We start from the raw sequence: 7,645 nt of genomic DNA, 5'->3' as shown, positions 1-7,645 counted from the left end.
CCCGCCGACCGATGCCCAGCCAGTCCCCGAGCAGCGGCCCTCCTGGCCAGCTTCCCCCAGTTTATGTACTGAGCATGACGTCACATGGTATGGAATGTCCCTGGGGCCAGTTTGGGTCAGCTGTCCTGGCTGTGCCCCCTCCCGGCTTCTTGTGCACCTCCAGCCGTCTCAGTCGGCAGAGCATGGGAAGCTGGAAAGTCCTTGCCTAGTGTGAGCACTGCTCAGCAACAACTAAAACACGGGTGTGTTATCAACATTGTTCTCATCCTAAATCCAAAACACAGCGCTGTACCAGCTACTAGGAAGGGAATTAACTATCCCAGCTGAAACCAGGACACCTTCCTACCTCACTGCTTCCCATGGAGGATCAAGGGGACATCCTGTGTGTTTCCATGTCCTTTGCCACCCAGAATCCTGCAGTTACTCTTGTTTTGCTCCAGGTGTCCCTCAGCAGTATCGCTGATGGTCACACTGATGAGCAATGAGGGGTAACAGTCAGGGGACTGGATGAACCTTGGCCACCTCTCTACAACACCCACTATCTGGGCATCTACCAAACAGCAAACCTTCCATGGCAGCATGTTTGGTCAGCAGAGAGGTTCCTTTTTTCCCTTTGGATCTCCAACTGCTACCACTTGCTGCTGATGCTCAAGCTGGGCACAGCTGGCTCTGAAGCCTCCCTTAGCAGCATCTGTTCCCCTCCCATGACTATTACGGCTCAAAACCAACTCTCTGCATTCAGGTCTGAGCAGGGAGGAGGAACATTTCTCCTGCTGCCAGAAGCCATGAACTTCAGCAACCTCCCTCAGGGGATTTCCCATCCGCCGCTTCATCCAGCACAGCCCCTAGACATGCCTCCACCTCAGGCTCAGGCTCTCGCCTCTGTGGACACCCTGCTTATACCCCATTTACCCTCCTTAACAGTAAACAGTCTGCACACCTCCTTCTGCAGGTCCTTGGACACATAGCACCCGGACCACTACATGCCTCCCACAGGGGAGGACCCCATCACCCACAGCCCCAGTCAGACACCTGGACACAACATGCCCCTGCCCAAGCCCTGTCTAGGCTGTCACCACTGAAGTGCCGAGGGTACTTTCTTCACTGGTGCTGGAGTAGCTCATCAACACTGGTGTTGCACAGTCCCACACTGTTTGCAGAAGAGTTTCTGCCTTTGCGCAGCACCCACACAAACCACCAAAAGCTCTGCTTGCTGTGTTCCCATCTCCCAGCTGAATAAGCATCCCTACACAGCAGACAGAAACCAGTCCAGCACCCCCTAATCAGCGGGCAGCTAACTACTGAGCATGCAGCTCCTTTTAAATCAAGAACCTGTCAGTCAGGAAGCAGCCAGCAGGAGACAGCAGCGGCAGAAGCCCTCTAGAAGCCACCAGAAGCAAATGGCATTATATAAATAGTAAGTTAAAAGTACAGAGGAAGGGAGAGCTGCACAAAGTATTGTACAAGCACTAAAGGCCATGGACAGATTTTTTTCTCCTCTTCTGCAGGTGAATAAAGCTGCTCAGAAACATTTTTTTCCTGATAATATGAAAGCAATTAATTATTAACATATGTATCTGTCTGACTTAATTGACTCTCTCATACTACAAGAATATTGGTATGAATGTTGATGGGCCTGGAGACTGAGGTAGAGAGTTGCCAGCCAGTAGCAGTTTGCTTCTGCAGTAAAATAACTGGTTTTGGCTCAGCTGGGGTAAGAGATGTTATACTGATATTGACAAGACCTGCATTTTTTTATTCTTCACCTCAGAGCAGGAAATCTATACTAAAATTTTAGTTTAGGGGAGAAAGGGAAAACATTTTAACAAGCTCCTTTTCTCAACAACTCCCAATTTCAGCAAAGGTATGCCCATAAGTTTGAAAGGTAGTGATAAAAACGTATTAATAGAAAGTAGAGATAAGGAAACTAGTCACATAAATAGAGTTTATTTATAACTTCTTGCAATTTTCTCCTATCAGAAATGTCATAGTGAGAAAATTCCCATGCAGTCTTTCCCCTCCTATCTTACATGTCATTTTGTTTGCAATTTCTTGTCACACTGACTGCAACTTCAGTGAGCATTTTTAGAGGTGGCTATCTTTTCCTCTTTTTGCTTTCTTTGGCAAAAAGAAGTGCTGCATTTCCATTATTACTGTAGCTAGATCAAAGCAAACTTGGCTTGCTAATGGTGCGGGTTTTGTCTGTTTATAAGAACCTAAAAAACATTAGTTTGCTTGCTAGTTTTAATATATTCTACTGTAAATTTGAGAAATATCCACACAGCATATTTCCCAACTCATTTCCATTTTAAGGTAATCTTCAGTTCAAGCTGAGTTTATTTTTGGGTGATTTATGAAATTACTTTCTCCCCTGCAGCAGCCAGTACTGTACTGTTTATTAGTACATGAGTGACCTCCAGTGGTATACCTGCAAAAAGTGCATCGTGTCTGGAATACAGTCAAGAACAGCTAAGAACATCTGGAAGTCTCCAATGTACTAAAAAGTGCTCCCAAGAAGCTGGCTTGCTCCTTTTGGAAACCACCAGTGCTTTTGTCGGAGGAGACATTTCATTTCACTGTCTTTTCCAGAAATACCTTAACAATAATTTGGAAACTAGTTAATAGTAGTTCCTTCATCCCTATCTTGGAGAGGGAGCAACCCCTGCCAAAACTTGTTGCACGAAGGCATGCTAAGCCTCTCTCATCCTTCTGCCTCTTAATTTTTTAGTAATGAAGAAAGACCATTTTAGGTAGTATCAGAGCAGTCGTTTTTCAGACCTCTTCCTAAATAAAGTAAAAAAAAAAAGATGTGCTGAATGCAAGGGTATGATGTTGAACTTAAGGCTTTGAAGCTTTCCCTCCAGCTTTTCATCCTTAGGTTATCACTCTGGTGTCCAAAGTGTACTCCAAAGTTGGTACAAGTATTATTTAAAAATATTAGACCATTTTAACTTATGCATCTAATATTGGTTTAGGTGCCCATCTTTTTGCCTTTAAATCATAGAATCATAGAATCACAGGATGGTTTGGGTTGGAAGAGACCTTTAAAGATCCTCTAGTCCACCTCCCCTGCCATTGGCAGGGACATCTTTCAGTAGACCAGGTTGCTCACAGCCCCATCCAACCTGACCTTGGTATATTAATGACATATAAGACATTACGAGTTCGAGGTAATTCTCTCCTACATATGAAGCTGTGTATGAAAAATGGTGCTGAGAGTATCTATGCTCCACTTGTCTTAGAAAAACATCAGGAGACCCTGTCACATTTGACTTGCAGAGCTATTTCTTCCCCAGAGACGGGACTTTTTCCACAGCTGACAAGGAAGCTGGTTGCAAGAGTTCATTGCAGCTAAAGGAGGCATCAGGGGTTCTCAAGTTCTTCTCAGACCAAGAAGGTCTTGAAGTGTACCTATTTCCACCTGAAAATGCAAATGCTTTAAACACCTTTGGAGAGAGGTCCGTTTTACATTCACAGATGATAAGGGAACAAAGACCTGTTGCACAAAGCAAGCTTTCCCCTCCTTCATCTACTTCATGCTAAGGAAATTCATGCCATTTTCCAGAGCACTATGATCTATGCGTGCAAGATGTAGGAAACATCCCTTCTGTCAAATTTTATGAGTGCTTACTTCCTGCAAATTTGAGGGACTGCAGGAGGAAAATCTTGCAGTATCGTGGCCTTTTCTCTCCTAAAAAGACTTCACATGCAGTGGAGCATGAGTCAACATCATCCCTCTTTTTTAGGAGGATTGTGCTGGAAGAGTTCCAGCAGGCTGTATCCCCCCCCCCCCCTTCCAAAGGCAAATAAATTTGTTACACAGTGTAAGGTAGGTTTTTTTAAACTGGCCATGTACTTTTCAAACGTGTTCAGCCTGGGGTCTTTTACCACATTAGAAATAATGTCAGAAATCAAATGTTAGGGGAAGAAAACAGGTTAAGGAGACGAGGAATTGCTTTTATACTTGATGCAATGACTTCCCTACATATGTACTTGTGGTTTAACCCCAGCAGGTGGCCCAGCCCCACACAGCCACTTGGTCACTCCCCCACAATGGGATGGGTGAGAGAACTGGAAGGTGTAAAAGTGAGAAAACTCATGGGTTGAGATAAAGACAGTTTAATAGGCAAAGCAAAAGCTGTGGGTGCAAGCAAAGCAAAACAAGGAATTCATTCACCACTTCCCATGGGCAGGCCGGTGTTCAGCCATCTGCAGGAAAGCAGGGCTCCATCACGTGTAACGGTGACTTGGGAAGACAAATGCCATCACTCCAAACGTCCCCCCCTTCCTTCTTCTTCCCCCAGCTTTGTATGCTGAACATAACATCATGTAGTCTGGGATATCCCTTTGGTCAGTTGGGGTCAGCTGTCCCACCTGTGTCCCCTCCCAACTTCTCATGCACCCCCAGCCTACTCGCTGGCAGGGCAGTGTGAGAAGCAGAAAAGGCCTTGGCGCTGTTTAATCACTGTTCAGCGATAACTGATATCAACTGATTCAGTTGATACAACACTGTTTTGGTCACAAATTCAAAACATAGCACCATACAAGATACTATGAAGAAAATTAACTCCACCCCAGCCAAAACCAGTACAGTATCCCAAAAGATGACATCCCTTGAAAGGGTAACCTGCCTTGTTCAGCCTGTAGGCCCAGCAAACAGGTTATCTGTAACCTGCTTCTCTGTGCCAAGAGCATCTCTCCAGGTGTGACACGGACACAAAGATCTCTGCACGAAGTGCTGCTGAGCCGTGTGGGCAAGTGAAGGGAGAAACTACAGTGCAGATGCAGGTGTCTGTGCATTTCAGCCCTGCAGAAGAGCACAGACGACTGCAGAGTGTGAAGTTTTATTGTGTACATAAAGTGGGAAACAAAGCCATAAAAGAGATTTACATGTGTGTTCCTTATTCTTCTGCCCAGAATACACAGCTTGGCTCCACTTGTGAAGGCAAGCAATTGCTTGTGATTCATTTGCCAACCCACACAATCACAGAGGTTTTCACTGGCAGAGGTATTTCCACAAAGGACTCTTTAGAGGTTTTTTTAAATAGCAGTTACCTTCATGCGCTGGAGCAGGTTCTGAACCATCCTCAAGTACAGTGATGTACCACATGATTTTAAACTGAACACTGCAGTGTGTCGTAAATTAACGACTTCCTGACACAAGTTCTGTGGGACCACAAAACCCCATTTCTTAAGTACATCTAACTTGCTATTTTTCATAAAGACTGATGCTTTGGCAAGGTTCTTTTGAATAAGTTGGTACTGGATAATAGGTTATATTGCATATAGTTTCCATTCTGTATATTATTTATTCAGCTTTCTAACCCACAGGTGGCAAGATAAACCTGGCAGAACACGTGGGAAATGATATCTTAGTATCAGACAAATTTAGGGACAACTGAGCTTTAAAAGACAGAAATAAGGTCATTGTATTTTAAATGTGTTCTGTCACAATTGGATTAGTGAATTTTCATAAACAGATTTGCAACAGAGATTCCTGCTATGAATTAGAAAGCATATGTGTGTTAGTAGCATCTCTATTTGCTTCCCTCCCCAACCCAGCAGTACCTGAACACCAAAATGCTACAGATTTAGGCCCTGGTTTTCCAGACACTTGATTACACAAACAGTTCCATTAAGGAGGCACTTTTAGGTGGATCAGGTTAAATGCTTTTAACAATATGGTTTCATTTTTATTCCTTGTACCCATAGAGGTAGGAGATGCTGCCTCCTGAGTATCCTCACTGAGAACCCAGGAAGCTCAGGGAGATCCCATTTGGAGGTTTTGCACAGTTTTTCTCCAAGTTTTTCTTTTAACTAGGTGTTAGAATCAAGAGGCCTGAAGTGCTCCCCAGACTCTTTATGATCTCCACAAAAAACAGGATTGTAAAATTAAATAATTCACTAACTCCTTCCTATTCTCCATAGTACAATCTTTCATTTGTTCAAATCTTTCGTGCCGTTCTCAAGTTCAAAGAGTCATGAACATTTTAATTTTTAATCACCCATTAAAGAAAGCACTAAAAGATCAGGACCAGACTCATACATCCTTCTGAACTCACAATAAACAGCTGCATACAGTCTTTTCAAAACATTTCCTTTTGTTTCGGAGCATTTCAATAACAAGGCTCTCAGGACAGTCAAAAATCTACTCAAGTGCTTTACTCCCCGCCTGACAATTTAAAATTGTGCAAAGTGAATAGAAATAACTACTGTTCTGAGTCAGCAGAATTGCACGTTCACCTTGCACCAGTATCAATGCTGGCACAAGGAAAAAGCTTTGGAAAAATCAGGAACAAAACCTTCATAGCATTTTTTTGTCTTGCTTTTCAGAAGAACTGGACTCAAGTGTCTCTCCAAGCAGTTCTGCCTAAAAGTAGTCCCAAACATTATTATAAATTTCTATGTTACTATGCCTTCAAAGTGTATGGAAGGAGCAGTCTTGTTTGAAACCAAAAAAATGCTGCTCCTCCTCCCCATCCCTCAATCACACTAGATCTTACTTAGTCGTGTAAATCTGAGGTGGTGTTTTCCCACAAGGTGTCACCATAGATTAACTTCACCATAAGTCTTTATCAAAAGAATATATATTTTCAGTTTTTAAGATATAAACAAAACATTCAGATTCCCTAGGTAGTACTAAATAGCATCTATTAAAGTACATAACTTCGTAGATCCAATTAAAGAAAATTGCAATGGAGTAAAGCAACATCTATTTTTTGAATTTGCATAAAAAATCAAGAAACTGGAAAAGAATTTCCTATTTCTTTTGCTTATTAGAAGAACAACTTCAAAGCTTCCAAGGACATTTTCTTCATTTCACCTGTGTTCATCGATTCGTTTCATATTATGAACACACCACATTAGGAATTCTCTTTCTCTCCTAAGCACTAGATTTTACAGCTAACAACCCTTGTACGTTAAAGATATAATTTCAGCTCTGATCCTAAGAAGTGTTCTTTGGAGGTGAACCTGTGCTCACAAGGGGTCCCAGGAAAGCAAAAGCGGGGTTCTTGTGGGTAGAAGAGCTTGTCCTTGCCCTTTGCTATTAAGACTGAGATACAGTTTCAATGGCTTGTTATTTCTGCTGCCTGTTCTTTCTGTTCAATTGATTTGGATGGCAGAAATAGAGAAGTATTTATAAGTTAAAGAAAGTATTTTGCAACTAAGCATTTGTTCTCACCTGCTCAGCACTGTGTGAATTAGAAACCACCGCAAGAGAAATATATAAGTCCCTAAACCCTCTTTCGTGCATGCTCTGAGGGTTAATTCATTGCATTCACCGAAGTTAAATTCGTTGGAGTGCATCTGTATTGAAAAAAAAAGCATAGGATTTTGATTCAAGTGTCTTAGCAATCTACCTATTAAGCACATTTAGTTTGCAGACAGTGTTGTTCATGCTCTGTGGGCCTTTTGATTACATGCCAAGATTGGGTAATCCTTCCCCCATGTCCCCCCCACCTGTAAGAAAGGTCCAACCAGACAGAGGGGCACTTCCCCCAGCGTGTCCATCTCCCCTCTCAACACCTGCCTCTAGGGCAGACAGGAGCTTGATGGACAATAACAGGATTAGAGCGCCGTAGACTGGCTTTTAGTAACATTATTTCTGCAGACCAAAAGGAGTGAAAAGCAAAGAGAAGTATTT

Source organism: Pygoscelis adeliae, unplaced genomic scaffold (genome assembly GCF_000699105.1).
Source record: "Pygoscelis adeliae isolate BGI_AS28 unplaced genomic scaffold, ASM69910v1 Scaffold154, whole genome shotgun sequence".
In the NCBI taxonomy this organism is placed as follows: domain Eukaryota; kingdom Metazoa; phylum Chordata; class Aves; order Sphenisciformes; family Spheniscidae; genus Pygoscelis; species Pygoscelis adeliae.
Note: the sequence above shows the minus strand (reverse complement) of the source record.